Below are 20,279 nucleotides of genomic sequence, written 5' to 3'. Positions count from 1 at the left end.
ACAGTGGAGCCCAACCACAACAGCAACGTTTTCAAGGAAAGGGTGTGCAGTGGATAGGTGAGGTGGTTGCCCTATTGAACCCTATCTTGGCAACAGCTAGCTTCACTGAATGGATGGGAATAATTTCCCTCCTACCAAGTTATCTAGTAGACCTTAATTGAAGCCTCTGATGCTGCTATGGAAACAAAAGGGCCTGGCTGAAAGCTTGGCTTTCCTCCTTCTTACCACCATCTTGGCATGAAAACTATAGTTTCAGATAGGGCTCACTAGTGGAACCCAGGAGTGGGGCTTCAACCCTTAGCCCCACCAATTTCTTTGGTCATGCTGCCACGCAACTAAGACAGCCAGCCAGTTACAAAATGTATTTCTCCCAATTAAAATGGAAAGGACATCCTGCATCGATTGCACCCTATAACCGTGTTGGCGAACCTATGGCACGCGTGCCACTTCCGGCACGCGTAGCCCTCTCTGCCGGCACGCGCGGTTCCTCCAAGCCGCTGGCCTTTCCGGCTCTGCCCCGCCCCGGGTGATCTCCAACCAATAGAGATCAGTTCCCCTGGAAAAAATTGCCACTTTGGCAATTGGACTCTATGGCACTGAAGTCCTTTCCCAAACCCCGCCCTCCTCAGGCACCACCCCAAAAACCTCCCACTCATGGCGAAGAGGAACTTGGCAACCCTAGCCTCTCCCTCTGGGCTCCCTCTGGGGGTGGTATTCAGGTTAAATTGCCGCATTGGCACTCGGCGATAAATATGTGGGTTTTCGGTTGCAGTTTGGGCACCTCGTCTCTAAAAGGTTCGCCATCACTGCCCTATAAGATGCACAGCTTCATAGGCTACTACTGTTCAATAGAGGCCAGCCTCTGTAAAACAGAGAAGAAGTGACTGCTTCCGCCAGAAGGGCCATAATCGATTTAAAACAAGAGTGAAAGCTAAAGGCAAGCATTAAGGCTAAGTCCCCACAGCTGCTGCCTTTATTCAAGACGAACACAGCCAGAAGCACAAGAAGAAAGAGACAACCCTTTTGCTCTAGTATCCCTTGAATACATGAGTAGGGTTTCCAACTTCTAAAATGTACCTTTAATATCAAACAATTACCAGATGACATTATTTCTCTTCATGTCATGAAATGCTGCTCAACTTTTTATTTCCATTCATTAAACCTTAATTAAACGGACATTTGTTTCCTGCTCAGTAGACACTAGGGTTGTCAGCTAGGAGCATTTGGGGGAAGAGATTGGAGAAATAGCATGGTGTGGTGCTATTCCCCCTACTTGCCCTTGTTTTGCTGCTACATCCTTAGCCATGAGGCCTTCATTGTGTCAAGGAGATGATCTGCAGAAATCCATAAGGCCAAACTACATGTGATGATTAGGGTTGCCAACCTCCAGGTGCTAGCTGGAGATCTCCTGCTATTACAACTGATCTCCAGGGGATAGAGATCAATTCACCTGGAGAAAACTTCCGCTTTGGCAATTGGACTCTATGGCATTGAAGCTCCTCCCCTCCCCAAATCCCACACTCCTCAAGCTTTGCCCCCCAAACCTCCCGCTGATGGCAAAGAGGGACCTGGCAACCCTACTGATGATAGAGTTCCATAACTGGAACTCCCAACATGGGATTTGTCCCTAAGTGTCCAGGGGGAGGGGCAGGATCTTGATTAGAGCAACAGACCTAGGAGAGTGTATTTCCCTCTGCACCACTTCCCCAATTAGCTCCCTCCCATGGGGGAAAAAGGGAGGCACCCTGTTGTACCTGTCTTCTCCCACCATCAGCACTTAGAGCAGCCTGAAGAGGCCATTTCTAATCAGAGAAATGGCCCAGGGGGCGGGGGAAAGGTTTACACCCCTCCTGATCTAGGTCAGGCCACCAGGCTAATTTTTAGGGCCAAATTATGTGTTCTGATCAAAGAATTTCAGTGTTATATGTCATTTGGCCCAGGGTGGTTCTGTCTACCAAACACTTGCTAAAGCAAGGGGCTTTCTGGATTTTGCCACAATACATGCCAAGGAGAGGGATGCTGCTTTAGCAGTTTTTACAAGTGATGCTTATGCTACTTTTTTTTTTTCATTTTCCATGTGTGAAAGTAGAATGTTAGGAGAGGATCCCATGAAACATTCCCACTTGGGCTGCCACCTGCCTGGAGAAAAAAAAATGTCCTGCTCCTTTAATGGGACATTATTTACCATGCCATGAAAAGTTTCAGCTGCCCATTTTTACATATTAAGCCAGCCTGATCTCGTCAGATCTCAGAAGCTAAGCAGGGTCAGCCCTGGTTAGTATTTGGATGGGAGACCACCAAGGAAGTCCAGGGTTGCTGTGCAGAGGAAGGCACTGGCAAACCACCTCTGTTAGTCTCTTGCCATGAAAACCCCAAAAAGGGGTCGCCATAAGTCGGCTGCGACTTGAAGGCGCTTCACACACACACAAAGGGACAGGACTCTTTTTTTTTTATCCAAGCCAGTTGGCAACCCTTAACTTCTGCCTGCAGAGCTTGGCTCTCTTGCCTCCTTCTCTTGATTAACAAGCTGGAACGTGTCCAGAGAAGGGCAACAAAGATGGTGAGGGGTCAGGAGACCAAGTCCTATGAGGAAAGGTTGAAGGAGCTGGGTATGTTTAGCCTGAAGAGGAGAAGACTGAGAGGGAATATGATAACCATGTTCAAGTACTTGAAAGGCTGTCATATAGAGGAGGGTGCCGAGTTGTTTTCTGTTGCTCAAGAAAGTCGGACCAGAACCAACGGGTTGAAATTATATCAAAAGAGTTTCCGTCTAGACATTAGGAAGAATTTTCTAACGGTTAGAGCAGTTCCTCAGTGGAACAGGCTTCCTCGGGAGGTGGTAAACTCTCCTTCCCTGGAGGTTTTTAAGAAGAGGTTAGATGGCCATCTGTCAGCAATGCTGATTCTGTGACCTTAGGCAGATGATGAGAGGGAGGGCATCTTGGCCATCTTCTGGTGACTAGGGGTGTGGAGGGGGAGGTAGTTGTGAATTTCCTGCATTATGCAGGGGTTGGACTTGATGGCCCTGGTGGTCCCTTCCAGCTCTATGATTCTTGCTGCTGCAGCCCAAAATGCCCCATGAAATGCTGTATTTGGGGGAGGGGGGCATTATGCACTGCAGCAGAAGGAGGGAGGGTGAGAAAGTCATGCTTTGCAGACATCCTTTCAGCCATGGAAGGGCTCCATGGGATCCAGCCCCAAGCTGATATTGCTGCAAATGCAGATCACATTTCAAGTGAAAATAACACACTAATAACATTCCCACTCCAGACATTTAAAAATAGAATTCTATTCAGTTTTGTAAATAAAGCTAACCAGCTGTTGTCACTAGTTAGTTCTGAAGCAACCCTTATCAGATTCTTTTTTCCAGTTCAGTCTCTATTCTCATCAATATAAATATTTAAATACTACTCCTAGTAGTAGCAGTAACAGAAGTTTTAAATGCCCAAGGGAATGATCCAGTTCTGCTGTAGCTCAACAGTATTTCCTTGTAAAATCCCTTGGATGAGAGACCACCTGAGAACAACTACTTACAAACTCCACTGAGATATTTAGAGCATGAACAGGGAATAAATGAATGAAATGTCTGTTCCTTTCACATACATTGAAATCAGTTGCCCTTTGTAGATGAGCAATGGCTAAGGATTTTCCTCTAGTAAAAGTAGCAACTACAGTAACAAAAATAAGTGTTTTTACCCAGAAGATCCTTGTTCTTTCTTCCATAATTATCTATCCTTCCAACTTCTTACATGATTATATAACATAGGTGTCATTCATAAATGCGTATCAGAAAGGGGGAACTCTTCATTCTCTCCGTTAGGTTACCACTTTTTTAAAAAAATGGTGGAGCTCCAGTTTCCTGTGTGTCTGTGAAAATTCAACAGATGACATCCTGCTATAGAAAGATAGAGCTAGTTGCCAAGTTGCAAAACTGCTGTGAAAAGCAGAGAAGCCCTTACAGACCAAAAGATGGCAACCCTTTTTGCAAGAGTCTGCTTTGTTCATGGCTTGCCCTTATGATATCTTGCAGATTTTGGAGTACACTGTTTGGAAGTATTTTGCAATAAAATTACAGAAAAGGCAAGATAATGAAGTTGTCAGTGTTGTTTGTCACATACCTTGCAACATGGGGAAAGCAATTTAACACCTGAATCATATCTTTGGTCACTTCCACATGGGGATCCCCCCTCCCCCACACGGAAAACAGAAAACCCTCAGATTAAAGGGCACCATCCACATGGTGTCATGCTCATTCCAAGCACAATTTTTGGCATTCTCAGGGCTTTCCCCTTTGATATGGAGGAAAAACAAAAACTGCTAAAGAGAAGCATAAATATCCACATTAAATTCAGGGCTGTGGGCACTCCCACCATGATTATCACGGTGCCTGAGCATTTGTGCAGGCTCAACAGGGGAGGAAGGGCATTTGGGGGGGGGGCAGTGGCAGGATCAAATGGAGAAGGATGGGGGGATGTGGATGCTGTTCCCGCCTACTCTTGCTCTGCTTGCTGCTGGGCCAGGGCTGTATTTTTCACCTGAGTCCAAAAGCAATCTTCCTCTGTTTGCAAGATGGAAATTTGGAGCCATGGAAAACAATTAGAAGTTAGGGTCTAAGAGTTTGATATCAACATGTTGGACTAGGACTGGGGAGAACCAGGCTTAAATGCCTGCTCATGGTGAAGCTTTCTGTGAAACCTACCGGCTCATTATGGGGCATCTGAAGAAGTGACCTCTGACTCACAAAAGTTCATGCTGGAATAAATATTGTTAGTCTTTCAGATCCCACAAAAGCTACCCTTCTGGGACAGTCACTGTCTCTTAACCTAACCGACCTCACAAGGTTTTTTTTTTTTTTTTTGGTCAGGATAAAATGAGAGGAGGGAAGATTGCAACAACTCCCCCAAAATATTTTTTTAAAAGACCCTAAATCTGTTTTCAAATCATTGATAGATAGAAAGTGCCATCAAGTTGCAGTTGACTTATGGCAGCCCCCTAAGGTTGGTTTTCAAGTAAAGAGCTGTTCAGAGGTGGGTTCCCATTGCCTGCCTCTGCGTAGCGACCCTGGACTTCCTTGGTGGTCTCCCAGCCAAATACTGATCAGGGCCAACCCTGCTTAGTTCTGAGAGCTGATGAGATTGTGCTAGCCTGGACCATCCAGGTCAGGGCTGTCAAATCATTAGTGTCTATAAAATATTTTTCTATGTCAATTAACTATGCATTGTGTCTAAAAGCCAGAATTTGCATAGCAAAATGACAGGAATTTTCAAAAATCTCTTAGGGCTCCAAAAAGCTATGAAATTTTAAACCTGTTCCAACAATCCAACAATCCATGAAGCTGCAGATGCTTTGTAATCATAGGCAAAGGGGGTTCTCTCATTCAGCGAACAATGGGACACTTTATTACTAGATATAAATTTGGTACCCCAGAGCAACTTCAACATTTTTCAGAGCGCTGATTTTTACAACACGCCGCCTCTGAGAGGTCTACAGTTTTCTACAGGATCGTTTATGTCCTACAACGCATCTACCTCCATCCCTCTTGTACACCCTTTGATGTATTGCATAGCATTCATACATTTCAAATCTCTTAAAGCACTTGATGCCAATTAACACATAACCCTTCTTTTAAAGTTTAGACCTTTCCAATTGTTTTTGGTGCTTTCAGTCTTATCCTGCTGGTTTCTCTCCATCTCTGCGTCTATTATCCTCCAGGATGATCTCACTCATTTGAGGTATGAATAGAGAAATCTTCAGGAGTGTGTCTCTGCATACAAAGTAGCTGTTCTTTCAGAGATTAAAGACTTCCTTCCAAGGGGGAGGGTATGGTTAGCCTCCATCCAAACTTTTCTTACTCATAAACTTCTCACCAGCTCTGCTAAACTAGGGTGTTTTTAAAAAAATAATAATCCCAGAACAAATTTTAAAACAAACTTCCCCCTGATGGCACAGTTAGAAGCTTACTTACAGGTGCTCCATCGTTCCCTTCCAGGGACTGAAACCCAGCGTCTCGGAGGAGAGGCTGCCTCCCTGTAGCATTCAGACAATTGGTTCCATTATAACCATCAGGAGGCTGAGTTAAAGGGTGGCCTTGCAAAAACATAAACAGCTTGTCAGCACAACCGAAGAGGCGGGACTGCCGTATCAGGGGACAGCGGCAGCCAATGATCAGCCTCCTTAGCGGCTGTTTGGTTAAGATATTGTGTTTCATTCTTAAGAAGAGGAGAGCGGGGGAGTGAGAAGAGGCTGTAGTTTCACAGAGGAAGAGGGAAAAAAGAATGCTTGGAACAGAGGGATGTGAAAATCAATAAGACACTGCAGGAAAAGCACCTTTTTTTTTTTTTGCTATGTGTATGAAATGAAAACCCACAGGAGAAATGTAATACTCAACCTGGACTTGTTTTTGTGTTAAAATAAAAAGCACGCGTTTGCAGTCATGCTATCTTTTCCGGAGGATCAGTTGCTGTCTTGACATTTTAAAAAAGCCTTCCCATGCCCAAAGATGTAATTTTTTCCCTTGTGGGGTCAAAATATTTTCCCTGAAGGAAGAAGGATGCAACTTTATTGCTAATAGGGCTTGTACACTTTTAAAAAGCCAGCAAGGTGTAGTGGTTAGAATGTCAGACTAAGATCTGGAAGCTCCAAGTTCGAATCCCTACCCTGCCACAGAAGCTTGCTGGGTGACTTTGGGCCAGTCACACACTCTCAGCCTCACCTACCTCAAAGGGTTGTTGTGAGTATAAAATGGAGGCGAATCGTGACATAAGCCGCTTTGGGCTGCCATTGGGGAGAAAGCCGGGGTATAAATGAAAGCAAATAATAATAAAAGCTATATGGCCAAAAAATTCAGAAGGTACAGATTGCCACAGCATACAGATGCTGTATTTTTGCCGTGTTGATTCTGAAAACAACACTGATGTTCACATGGGGGGAGGGAACCGTATTTCCATTTTTATGTCTAGAAGACACACATTAGACATTTACGCATGGGAGGTTTTGGCTTGGATTTGCCACTCTCCTGATGCACACTTTCCCCATCCAAATTCCCAAAACTCAACAATAAGCCCCCAAGCAGAGTTTTGAGAACTCAGATTGGGAAAATGTGCATCTAGAGAGAGGCAAATCCAAGCCAAAACCTTCTGTGCATAAATGGCCCAAGTCCTATGAAGGTATGTAATCAGTGAAATGTGTCAGTTCCACTAAAAAGGCGAAGATGCTTTCAGGACCACCTTGCCCATGTTTCTGACATGCTTTCCTCCAGTCACATGGGAGAATCTTCAGCTAGGCTGTGCATCTTTAATCTTAGCCAGCTACAGAAGGGCTATCAGGATAAGGGAGTCTTGTCAGGATGGAGTGGATCTCTGGACAGTTGCCCAGCAGCTAGCACCAAGCCTGCTTTGATGTTAACATATATCCATGACTTAACTTGAATCTTTCGGGAACGTAAACCGGTAATCTATTGCCTTTGACTTATATGGTATTAAGGGGATTATGGCATTAGTCTAAGTGAAAGTATAATTTTGTGGCTGGAGCATGGATGGGAGAAATCATTTGATTAAAAGTCTATACAGTCATGCTACATTCTGTTGATTTGCTATATACTTCAGGAAGCACATTTACATGAGAGCAATGGCACCTACTTCTAAGTAAATAAGCAGTTTGCCTACATATAACAGTACTGGGGTACTCGCTGTGTAGCTGCATCATAATGCCCTCAAGATGTGCTGTGGAAGTGCAAGACAAGGCAATTAGTAGGAACATAAATGACAAGGTAGTCTTCCAGACCTTGCTGTCAAGGTCCTTTGACACTGTTTGCTTTCAGGTTCATTTTTTTCATGACCAATGAAAGATCTGATGGAGAATCTGGAAGGATTCCAGGTTTAGAGAACTGGAAACATATGGTTCTTTATCTGTAGCTTAATCAAAACAAGGCTTTAAAAGAAAGCTTCTATCTATGCTAACTGCTGCATAAGGATGTTTCTCCTTAATCTAAGCATGCATACCATAAAGTTTAAATCACCAGGCAAAGCAGAAATTCAGAGTCAGCCCAAAGCCACCGATGATTTAGGATGTGATCTTACATATGCTTAGTTTAGAAGCAGCATGTTCCTTTGAAAAGTTTCGTATTAAAGCACTGGCAGCTAGCATGTATTCGGAGGAAAAAGAGAAGGGGTGCTTAGGTTTCCCTTGGGCTATTATATTGTTGTTTATTTGGCCCAATTAGTGTGCAAAATGCGGACTGCAAGCTTTAGATTTACACAAGAGGAATGATTAAGGAAAAAAAGCTTTAACTTAAAAAAATATTCTCTCGTTTGTACTAGGGTCAGATTGGATATTAAAATGGCCCAGAAATAAGATGCCTGCAATGGTCTCTGTGCTGCTGGCTGCCCAACTTGGACCTGAACACATGAAGCTGCCTTATATTGAATCAGACCCTTGGTCCATCAAAGTCAGTATTGTCTACTCAGACCAGCAGCAGCTCTCCAGTGCCCCTCAAGGCAAGAGGGCCACCAACCAAAAACTCTCTCTGTGATCTGAGGCGAGACTACCCTACCTGTTCTGTGGAAAGCATATCCCCACTTCTGTTTGGTTTCAAATATGAGCTGGGCATATGAGTGTGTGTGTGTGTGTGTGTGTATACAATGCATGTTTCTTTGTACACATTGTGTGCATGTTAAGTGCCGTCAAGTTGCTTCTGACTCATGGCAAGCCTATGAATCAATGTCCTCCAAAAATCCTATCGTTAACAGCCTTGCTCAGGTCTTGCAAACTGAGGGCCGCGGCTTCCTTTATAGAGGCAATCCATCTCATGTTGGGTCTTCCTCTTTTCCTGCTGCCTTCAACTCATTAGTGATGTGTTATGTGCCATGGCATATATGTAACAGGCTATAAATGCGGATTGCATTCTGTCTGTGAGGGGGTGTTCCACTTGATAATGGTTACAACTTTGATGGAAAGCATGCAGTGGCTACGGAAAAACAGTGTGCATGCTGAGTGGGGAAAAAGAGACTCCACTGTCTACTTCTTTGTGAAACAGTAAGTGCTTGGCTTGGCTAGTGACCAACAATTGTTAACCACTACAATCAAATCTTTCAGCGCGTATTTTGCAAAATGTCATCTGGAGTTTCTGGTACCATTCACATGCCCTTTGTGTTTGTTATCAATTCCTCCTCAGTTGAAATGCATGACTGCAGTGTTTGTTACACGGAAATCAAAATCACCCGAAAATACTTGCCTGTATATTTTCCACATACAGAAAGCAAAAACAGTGCCAGTCTGCCAATACACCCCAACCTCCAATCCAGCACAACCTTCTCCTTCTCACCATCTTCTCTTTCCCAAAATAATGGGTTTGGACCACAGAATTCTAAAAGCTCTATGAGATACACTGCATAGAAAACAGTGTTACTACGACCTCCCCTCTCATCCCTTCCCTCACCTATATGCATGGGGAGGGGCTGTGGCTCAGTGGTAGAGCATCTGCTTGGCATCCAGTTAAAGGGACTAGGCAAGTAGGTGATGTGAAAGACCTCTGCCTGAGACCCTGGAGAGCTGCTGCCGGTCTGAGTAGACAATATTGACTTTGATGGACCGAGGGTCTGATTTAGGATAAGGCAGCTTCATGTCTTCATGTGTGTACTCTAGAAATTAAACTTGTGAGATTAAAGGAAAGTCCATACTAGAACAGAACCCATTTTCCCACTGACACCCAGCATGAGGAACATGCAATCCGCATATCCTGCAGATGTTCCTGCCCTGCAGCCATCTAATCTATTCTCTACCGAAGTTCTGTACTGTAGAGCAGGATGTTGGAAGGCGGGGACGGGATGCAACCTCTTCACCTTTGAAATCTTCTTCAATAGCAAAACTAGCAATTGCTTAACAGGAAGCCCATTGCTAGGGTTGCCAGCTCCAGGTTGGGAAATACCTGATGATTTTTGGGGCAGAGCCTGAGGAGGGCAGGGTTTGGGGAGGGGAGGGACTTCTGTGCCATAGACACCAATTGCCAAAGCGCCCATTTTTTCCCAGGGAAGTGATCTCTATCAGCTGGAGATCAGTTGTAATAGTGGGAGATTTTCAGCTATTACCTGGAGGTTGGCAACCCTACCCATTGCATTCATTCACTCAGTTAAGGCTTGTTATTCCCTTAAGAGCCAGTGTGGTGTAGCGGTTAAAATGTTTGACCACCTCTGAACAATTCTTGCCTTGAACAACAAGTCAGCTGTGCCTTGACAGCAAAAAAAAAACCCCAAATTCCCTTAAAGAGATCTTAGTTAATTATTCACATGAGTTTAGAAAATTCTGCATATGTTTATACATGAAAAAAGAAAACAAGCAGGCTTTTGTTAGAGGATGCACAGCAATTTAATTTATTAATCTGACTAAATACTGCAACCCTAATCAAATCAATTCTTCCTTCTCAAACATCCAAGGATTACACCTGGGTGAGCCAACACACTTTTTTTTACCAGCCTGATCGCAACTTTTAACACACCAGATGACAGTTGACTACTCAATGAATGGTATTTTCCGTCATTGTCCTATGTATTTAGTCTCAAGGAAACAGGTATACATTATAACATAAATAGGAGACAAACTGGTATGAAGGAGAGGTGACTATGCCTGGTCTAATCCAACAGGACCTTCCAACTGCACAGTCCATGCTTCTAAATAACACTATCCAAGAAGCCTGGAAGGGGGTTAAACTCGTGTGTGCTTTAGCTCACTGCTTCTGGAAAAACCAGTGTTTTTAAATAGACAAAGGTATTGGTTCTTGTGGGTTATCCGGGCTGTGTAACCGTGGTTACACCACAGTTACACAGCCCGGATAACCCACAAGAACCAATGAACTCTGACCGTGAAAGCCTTCGACAAGACAAAGGTATATTTAGGAGAAAAAAAGAAAATGTAAAATAATGTTCTATCTATGGAAAAATGTATGCTCAGTGAAATAGCTCAGCTATACAAAAACCAAACCATTAATAATCCATAATAAATCAGCATATGCCTCTAAAATTACATAGCAGTTGCATACACAAACATAGTTTCATTCATTGAAATCGACCCTGCCACAGACACTTATTTTAGCCTTGGGCGGGGGGGGGGGGGAGAGACAGGCAACCATTTTTTCCTTCTAACAAGAGAACCAGAGGTTTGGATTAATTGTGATTGGCAAAACCATTTAGGGGTGTGAAAATGAAATTCTTCTCTCCCCTATATGGTCCTGTGCTAACTCAGGCCCTGACAAATCTGTTGTTTCTGTGTTTTTTTTAAATTCTGAGGATCACGGACCTCTCCATCTTTATTCTAGTTAAGCCATAAATATCAAGGGCCTGAGTAGAAACAAGTTATTAAAATGTGGATCTCACTGTCAGAGAATGTAGCAATGGCCACAGGCATAGACCGCTTTAAAAGGGGATTAGATAAATTCATGGAGAATGGTCTCAGTGGCTTCTAGCCCTGGTGGCTAAAGGGAACCTCCACATCCAGAGGCAGTCAGCCTCTAAATCCCATTGCCAGGAGGCAACATCAGGGAAGGCCTCAGCCTCTGTGCCCTGTTGTTGCACCTCCACAGGAACTGGTTGGCCACAGGATGCTGGATTAGATGGACCACTAGATGGACTAGATGGTCGTATCCAGCAGGGCTCTTCTTATGTTCTTAAATGTTTCCAGGGCTCTGTTAAAGGCAATGATTAGTTCCTAGATCTTATGGAACTCAGTGAGCAACAGGCTCCAAAACTTTGATGCCCCTACCAAGACTGCATGCTTAGAACCAGGCCTCGGTCTGAGAATGAAGCATGAGAATGTTTTAACTCTGTATGAGGTAAGAGACCATTTATTCTCAAATACACAACTATATGAGAATCCAGCATTGCTCAGGGGCAAATGGATGTGATGGTGGCTTGACACCAACAGAGGAGATGCTGAGTCCCTATAAGGCCAAGCAAGCAAGGATTTAAAGTACAGCAATGGCAAATGGGAGAGGCGCAGAACCTGTCCCCTGGTTGTGCTTCAAAACCATGTTCCCCAGGTATTTTTCCTCCCAGTAGAGGTGACTTCCAGTTCTGGGGCTCCATTGGACAAAAACGGGCAGGGAAATGCAATTTTAGTAGCAGAGTGGGGAAGGGTTTCAGTACTTCCTCTGCTCCTACTGCTTGGGTGCTTTAAGGTCCAGGTCAAATATGGTGATGACAAGACAAAGACCTTCTTTGTGTGGTAGCATATGTGAAGTACCTTCACGTGCTTAGTTAGAATGCATGCACACTTTATCTGCAAGCTCTCTGACCTGCACACTAAGCATATGTAGCTGCTTAGTATACAACACAGTTTCAATTAAATGCCAAGCCCACACACAAAGAGAAGCTATTTGCATGATTAAAAACTCTCATGAAAGACATAAGCGGATGAAAGTTCTGGAGGGCATTTTCTCCTCCAGTTGCTGCTACCCCAACCAGGACACAGGAGAGTTCTGAGATTCCTAAAGGGAGTTCTGGCCTTCTCACAGTAGGAACACCTACAGCAGTAGAGTGTGGGAGACAGAGATTCCTTCTCAGTTTGTTGACATGGATTGAGATGCTCAAAAAGTCATAATGTGAAATTCACTGTCGCAGCATGTAACATTAGTTACTAACCTGAGACAGCTTTTAAAGTAAACTCCTGGAGGCTAGCTCCATTAACGACTATCTGCTATGATGACTAAATGGAACCTCCATGTTCAGAGCATGAATACCAGGGCTGGTGAGAGGCAACAAAAGGACCACTATCCCCTGCCAGGCCATCTGGGTCAGCTCTACTGCTTTTATGATTGCAAACAGTTCTTCTGGGGGATTGGGATGGAATGCAGGAGAACAGGCTGTGTTTTTCCCTCCAAAAATCAGACAGAACCCCCTTTAAATGTGGGTTACTGCTTCCTGAGAGAAGCAGAAGGGGGCAAGGAGCAAACTAAGGCTGGTGTTTTTCTGCAGTTCCATACAAAATTGCTGAATAAAACCCAAGAATATTAAGATTCTCAAACAAGGAATCCAAATCGACAATCTGGCAACACTGACACTAATTTACTAGGGATGTGTAGTAGTAGTAGTACGTTTATTGCGGCATTGTGCCAATAAAGATTAAGAACATAACAGCAATGTTACCACGGGTACATTGATATTATTTAAAAGTTATGTCATATTAAATTGAAAGAGTATATATAATTAAAATAAATTACAGTTAGGTAAAAAATACATTTTGACACTTTTTTAAAAAAAAGGCTATTTTTTTCTCTCTCTCTCTTCTTTGTTTTCCGTAATTTCTTTGGATTTTATCGTAAAAGACTTTGGCGAAGTTTATAAATTGCTGCACAGAATTTGGCGACCTCACTAATTTGGTGGGGATTTTCCTCCAAGAGGAGCTTCCTAACCTGAAATTTATCAGAATATCCTGAAATTTTCTCAGACATGGATCGAGTCAGCTTAGAATGGGCAACCTTGTAGAATGGGCATCTAAGAAACATGTGATCCAGTGTTTCAACTTCCCCAGAATTGCATGGACAAAATCTCTCTGAGCTTGGGATCTTATTATACCTTCCCTGTAAGACCGCAGAAGGTAGGGCTGAACACCTGGCTAGAGTGAATGCCCTTCTATGGGTGTGAATTTCCAAAATGGAAAGGTAGGCAACTGGGGCCGGAATGTATCTGGTCATAGGGGCGGACATAAATCCGGGTGCCCTCAGCAAGTCAGACTGCCTTTCAATATCATTAACTCTCTGGGTTATAATTTTCTTTGCTTGATCTCTACCCATCTTCAGCAAAGCCTGGGGGGAGAGACCCAGACTCTCCAACTCGCTTTTCACAGCCTTTTGCCATTTGGATTTAGGGATGTGTATCCAAGAGATCTTCCTATTTAACAGAGGGCATGAATGGCTGCCAAATTTGTACAAAACAGAAAACGGATCCAAAAGATATCCAGGTTTGATTCTACAAAAATGGCCGTGCAAAAATTAGCTATTCAAAAACAACATGCTAGAAGTTTCTTTAGCTCAATTTCTTATGTATTCACAGGTTTGGAGAAGAGCCAGTGAATATGATGAACACAGACAATTATTTATTTTCTGTGCCCAAAGTACCAAGGTCAGCATAAACTGAATTGCCACCAGCATCTCAGTAATTACATTGTAAATAATTGCTTCTTTTTTCATCAATAATTATTGATTCCTAAGTACTGTATTTCATGGCTGATGAGGCGCAGGCAGTAGTGATCACAATTAGCCTTACACGCAGAAGCCACGTCACATGCCTCATTCCGCTGCCTTATAATTGCCTTTTAATCCATTTTAATTTTATTAATGGACTGAAAAAAATATGTTTCTACACATCATCAAACTGCAACAAAATTTGTAGCTTATGGAAACGTTGGTGGAGTGGTTTATTGGCTATTTCGTTGTGCAAGGAAACAGAAGGTAGTTGGGAATTTAAGATGACAAAACTGCTTCAGATCAAGTGACAATCTGTACACATTGAAGAATTTTGCTTGCAATCCAAGCTAATTGTATCGAATTGCATTAATGTGATGGCAAAAGGGGCAGATGAGTCTCCCTGGGGAGAGAGTTCCAGAGTTTTGGTGCCACATCTAGAGGGCCTCTCCCAAGTTACCACTCACTTGATCTCAGAAGGTGAGGGCACCCAAAGCAAGGCCTCAGAAGATGACTGCAGTGGTCAGTTAGGTTCATAAGGAAGTAGGAAAATATTGCATTGGAAAATATGATGAAAAGTTGTTCAGTTTTATGCTTGAAGGAATAATGACAGCATTACCTCCTTGGCAATACTTAGCCAAGTTGAATTCCTAGGATGGAGCTATTTGACACCTTAACTTTGGCAACTCTGGCTACTTTGGCAACTGTTCCCATCATAGATCAGCCAAGATTGACACAAAGAGTCATCAGCACATCTACATATAATAACATTTCAAAGGCACATAATAGGCTGATTTTAATAGTTCAGACAAAACTAATAAAAAGACTTAACTAGCTACTTCCTTCAACATGCCAAAGCGCAAAATTCAGCCACCTTAAAGGTTGTCTCATTAGAACAATCTGAGAGGAGGAAGGAAATATAAAATTTATCAGGTCTGCCTGGAAAATTTGATAAGATTGGAGTTAGAGTATAGAGACCAAATACAATACAATAACACATGGACAACTGTTTTGACTATATCCATTTGGCTGGGGTGAACATGTTGACAGTAAGGGATACGTGCATATCTCCCTTCTAAAAGAGCTGATGGTAAAGCATTAAAGCAGGCCAAGGCAAAGGCTTGAGAGAACTCCACATTAGCTAGAAGAGGGGTTCAACCTATGCCCTTACAAAGGTTCATCAAGTGATCAAGATGGAAGGAGGAAGACCAAATAAATCTGTAATGATTAACTGTGTTTCTGTAGCAGTTTGAGGTGGGATGAAAGAAGAATTCTCTCTTGGGACTTCATAATTGACAAGACTAAGTAGTATGGGTAAATAGGAATGGATAGACCAGGAGCTCTCTGGAACTGAGGTGGCAACAGCCGAGTAGAATTCAATTTTTTTTAAAAAAAAGGATTAAGGGGTAGGCATTTGGCAGTTTGAGCAATATTGACTGCTTTATTGATGGAACAGAGCTATAAAACTATCAAAAGTATATTTAGACTTTTAGCTTGCTATCAGTCTTCTTACCTCATGACTAAGAACCTTGTGTGTGTGTGTGTGTGTGTGTGTGTGTGTTAAGTGCCGTCAAGTCACTTCCGACTCATGGCGACCCTATGAATCAGTGTCCTCCAAAATGTCCTCTCTTTGACAGCCTTGCTCAGATCTTGCAAATTGAGAGCTGTGGCTTCCTTTATTGAATCAATCCATCTCTTGTTGGGCCCTCCTCTTTTCCTGCTGTCCTCAACTTTTCCTAGCATAACTGTTTTTTCTAGTGACTCTTGTCTTCACCAAGAACCTTGGGCAATAAAACAGCAGAGATTATTACTGGAGCAGCAGAGATGATGACTAGTGGTGAAAAACACCAGATTAGTTTGACTAGATATGGACTAGAGCCCATTTTAGAGCCTAATTCATGGCATTGTTTGAAGCAAAGAAATTACTCTTCTCTACCAACACTGAATCCACACAGAGCTGACCTGCTGAGCTTTTCGGTGTGGTTCAAGGCCTAACTGCCAGAACCTCAACAGGAGCTGGGTGATCCTACAGTAGCCAGCTGTGATCAACTTGCAAGTCATTGTGGATAATATCTATCACATTCATTGCAATCTGGAACCGACCTGATTACTAGGCTTGCCAATTGCCTGGTATTGGCGGGCAAATGCTGGGCAACAGACGGAAGAGGGCCACTTCTGGTAAACCTAGAACAGACACAGACGTTCTAGCACTCTTCCCTAAAACTCTATGGTTTCTTGAGGAGGAGATTGCAAGAGCATCCCTATCACTTCCTGGTGATAGGGAAACAATAGAGTTTTCAGAGGCGATTGCCAGAGCATCCGTGCCACTTCTGGGTTGCATCGCCCCAGCTCCAGAAAGCTCCCACTGGTTGCCAGGGGGAACCTAGCAACCCTATCAGATTACAGATAGAAGTTTGATGTTTGCTGGAGCTTCCACTCCTTCAGTTGAATTGAATAGCCTTCAGCTTGTACAACCTGAGGATATCAGGATTGCTTAGGGTTGCCAACCTCCAGGTGGTGGCTGGCAACATCCTGGGATTACAACTGGGTATTTCCCAACTCAGAGATGGCAACCGTAGGATTGCTGCTTATTTAATGTATCCCTATCTAGCTGGTTAGAGATACCAAGGCAGGGTATCACAGACTTCCCATTTTGGGGAGACATGGAAGTTCAGGACCAAGGGCTTCCAGTTGCCAGTTACCTAAACAAACCAGTCTTTATCTGCCTAAAATAGGGGAGAATTCTGATGTGAATTAACTCTCCAACAGAAATAAAAATGGGACAAAAGCAAAAGGATAGCAGGGTAAAAAACAAGCACGGATAAAGCAAAGCAGTCTCTTTGGCACCATTTTCAGCCTCTCCACCCGTCACAATCCAGACCATCCTTTTTGTGAGCAAAAGTCAATGAGTGTTCTCAAAACATCCTATCAATGTTTAGATTTGCTGTGCAGGCAAGCTTTTGTGTAAACAGTTTCACCAGAACAAGGTTGTCTCTTGAGTGGGCATCTCAACAGCAAGAAAATATGCAGATATCATTTCTCAAAAATGCAAGTAGAGTTCAAGCTGAATCAGGCTGTCCCAGTTCAAAATGAAAATTTCTTAAGGCCTAGAAAGGCTAGGAAAGCATAGGGTTGCCAACTCAGGGTTGAGAAATTCCTGGAGATTTTGGGGTAGAACATGGAGAGGGCAGGGTTTGGGGACCTCAGAGGGGTATAATGCCATAGAATCCACCCTCTAAAGCAGCTATTTTCTCCAGGGGAACTGATCTCTGTAGTCTGGAGATTACTTGTAAGTCTAGGAGATCTCCAGGTTGTAGCAGTCTCTGACATGATCATGGTATCTTGTGAACATGTGCAGAATTAATTCCATATAGAGCTTAAACACATCATACACATACAGAGGTTTGTGTAATGTATAATGAAAGTCTGTGTCATGCTGACAGGCTAGCTCAAGGTTAGCTCTAATCAAAGCTAACTACTAAAGTTACTCTGGCTTGCCCTTGAAGGGGCAGCGTAAAAGTCATCTTTCTGACTTAGCTGCCAGATGTCAGGATCTTAAATGGCCTTTTCAAGGTCTTAGGATATCTTAATGTACTAAGAGTGCATTAATAGTTGGAAGTATGCTTAAAATATAGCCTAAAGGCATTATAGTTCTCTCAAAGATAAGAGTAATATGCTTCCTTGTTCTACTGTAATCTTGCCAGATGCAAACCTGCTAACTAATGTAAACAAAACACTTTGCAAAGTGACAATGTCAGCTAAAATTATGTTTCATGAGTTATATAGTTAAACGTTGTGCTACAGATTTCTAAGTAGTCTCATTTAATGCGTATAGTCCTAACGAAGAGGATGGTATAGAAATTAAATATGTAATGTGATCATGTAACTCAGAAATGAGTATTTATACTTTAGGCACAGAGGACTGAAAGGGAAGGATGTCCATATTTGGACAACAAGATATCAGAGGACAGGAGCAGAATCCACTAAGCTCCTGGTATCGGATAAGAAAGGGGAATAAAGGTACCCTTTTGAGGACTAAGGAAGAGGGGAAAAGGAACATTCTTCACTCTTAATGGGTCTAGAAATTGTATAAATACCAGCCACAGTCCAGCTTGCATTTTAGAGTTCTATGGCTGGCAGACTGCAGCTGTCTGGCGTAGTACCTCCATCTCAAAAGGCTTGAGATGTAAAACATTGAAACTCTGTTCTTGCGTGGACAGAAGTTTTCAGAGATATCTTGAAATATCAAGATCTGGATATTTCAACATATCTTACTTACAGTCTTCTTGTGAGACTGCTCTATTCCTAGAAGAGGATAGAGACCCTTAGAATTCCTATTCTTTGAATAGGAATCTAAGTGCAGTGATCTTTCCATGTATTGGAACACTGAGAGTCCATTAGATTTATGGATTCTTACAGACTAAGCCTATTTGGCTTACCAATGCTAAGAAGCATCCTGAACATAGGGCTAATAGCTAGACCTCTGGGATTGTGTCAGAACGTCCTCTACTTAACAGAGGGACTTCTGAACCTCCTCAGAGCAAGAGACCAGAGAAGTTCCTGAAGGTAAAGGAGATTCTCTGTACTCTGTGAGATATGCACAATGCACATACACAGATTGGCACAGTCAAAGAGACTGTAAACAGCTTTAAGCTAACACATAGTATTTATATATTCAGCATTGCTGTCTAAAACTAGAAAGAGCATGCATAGCATGTACATAGACAATGCCTGATCTTAATGATGATCAGTTAGGAATATTAATAGAAGACTCTTAAAGGACTCCAGGTGACACAGATGACACAGCAAGGTATAGTGTGTCTTCTGTACAGAAATGTTATGATGTTTTGAATGATTTAAGTTAGGATGCTTCTAACTAAATCTTTCTCCAAAGAATTAACCATATTTTGACAGGATTTATGTAACCTTATATTCTGAATGAAGGTGCATTGCACTAAGGATACTTTATGAGTATATTCTGACTAAAATACTCCTTTATGGAGGCATAGAGAATGTGAATGATTACTTGCTACATAAACATGTTTAAGACTAATGATGTCTATCCTTATATGATATTTTAAGGCTTTGCAACCAAAAAGCATATATTGTATAATGTAAATAAATGTGTTTTTTATATATACTTCTACTCTTGTCCATTATTATAAATTTATTGGCGTGTTCAAGAGATGTCCTAGAAGCAATAACAAGTTTCTAGGAACCGTTGATTCCGGTCTAGTGGTGTCTCGCTGAATAGATAACTCCATTTCTCAGTAAATGGTACATTCTAAGAGTGTAGGCACTTAACGGCCCGAACCGCGACAAGGTCCCACCTGGAGGCTGGCAACCCTGCATGGCTGCCACAAGGGGATTATTCTAAATTTTTCTCTAAGGAAACCAGGGCCCTTTGTCACCTAAAGGAGAAATCAGTGATAAGGTATTAACAAACTCAAAGAATGTGACAGAAAGTGAAGCACCCTTCTGGAGATGCAACATCATCATTTCATGCATATGTTGCACACATATTTAGGCTTCAGAATCTCACTGCTCAGGTTTTGCTACACATTTATGTCTCACACCAAACTTTATTTAGGCTTTGTCAGCATCAGTCGATCCATTGGGCCTCTATAGAATTTCCCAATAAGTTTGCAGCCAGAGCTCTGTGATTAAAGCTTATTTGAATACCAAAGGACAGACCTGGAAGAAATCAACTAGTAACAGATTTTTCTCCCTCTCCCATTATACTAGAACACGGGGTCATCTGCTGAAGCTGGAGGGTGAGAGATTCAAAACAGATAAAAGGAAGTATTTTTTCACACAACGCATAGTTAAATTGTGGAACTCCCTGCCCCAGGATGTGGTGATGGCTGCCAGCTTGGAGGGCTTTAAGAGGGGAGTGGACATATTCATGGAGGAGAGGGGTATTCATGGCTGTTAGTTAGAATGGATACTAGTCATGCTGCATACCTATTCTCTCTAGTATCAGAGGAGCATGCCTATTATTTTGGGTGCGGTGGAACACAGGCAGGATGGTGGTGCTGCACTCGTCTTGTTTGTGGCTTCCTAGAGGCACCTGGTTGGCCACTGTGTGAACAGACTGCTGGACTTGATG

The 20,279-nt window shown here is 42.8% G+C and overlaps 1 protein-coding gene across 3 annotated transcripts in view; it reads right to left on the bottom strand.

Moving 5' to 3' along the window:
* TRIM2 (tripartite motif containing 2) overlaps positions 1 to 20,279 on the bottom strand; it is an 88,656-nt gene that overhangs the window by 53,514 nt on the left and 14,863 nt on the right. The window lies entirely within an intron of this gene.

Source organism: Euleptes europaea, chromosome 9, assembly GCF_029931775.1.
Source record: "Euleptes europaea isolate rEulEur1 chromosome 9, rEulEur1.hap1, whole genome shotgun sequence".
NCBI classification, from domain to species: domain Eukaryota; kingdom Metazoa; phylum Chordata; class Lepidosauria; order Squamata; family Sphaerodactylidae; genus Euleptes; species Euleptes europaea.
This window is presented reverse-complemented; position numbering and strand designations above follow the sequence as displayed.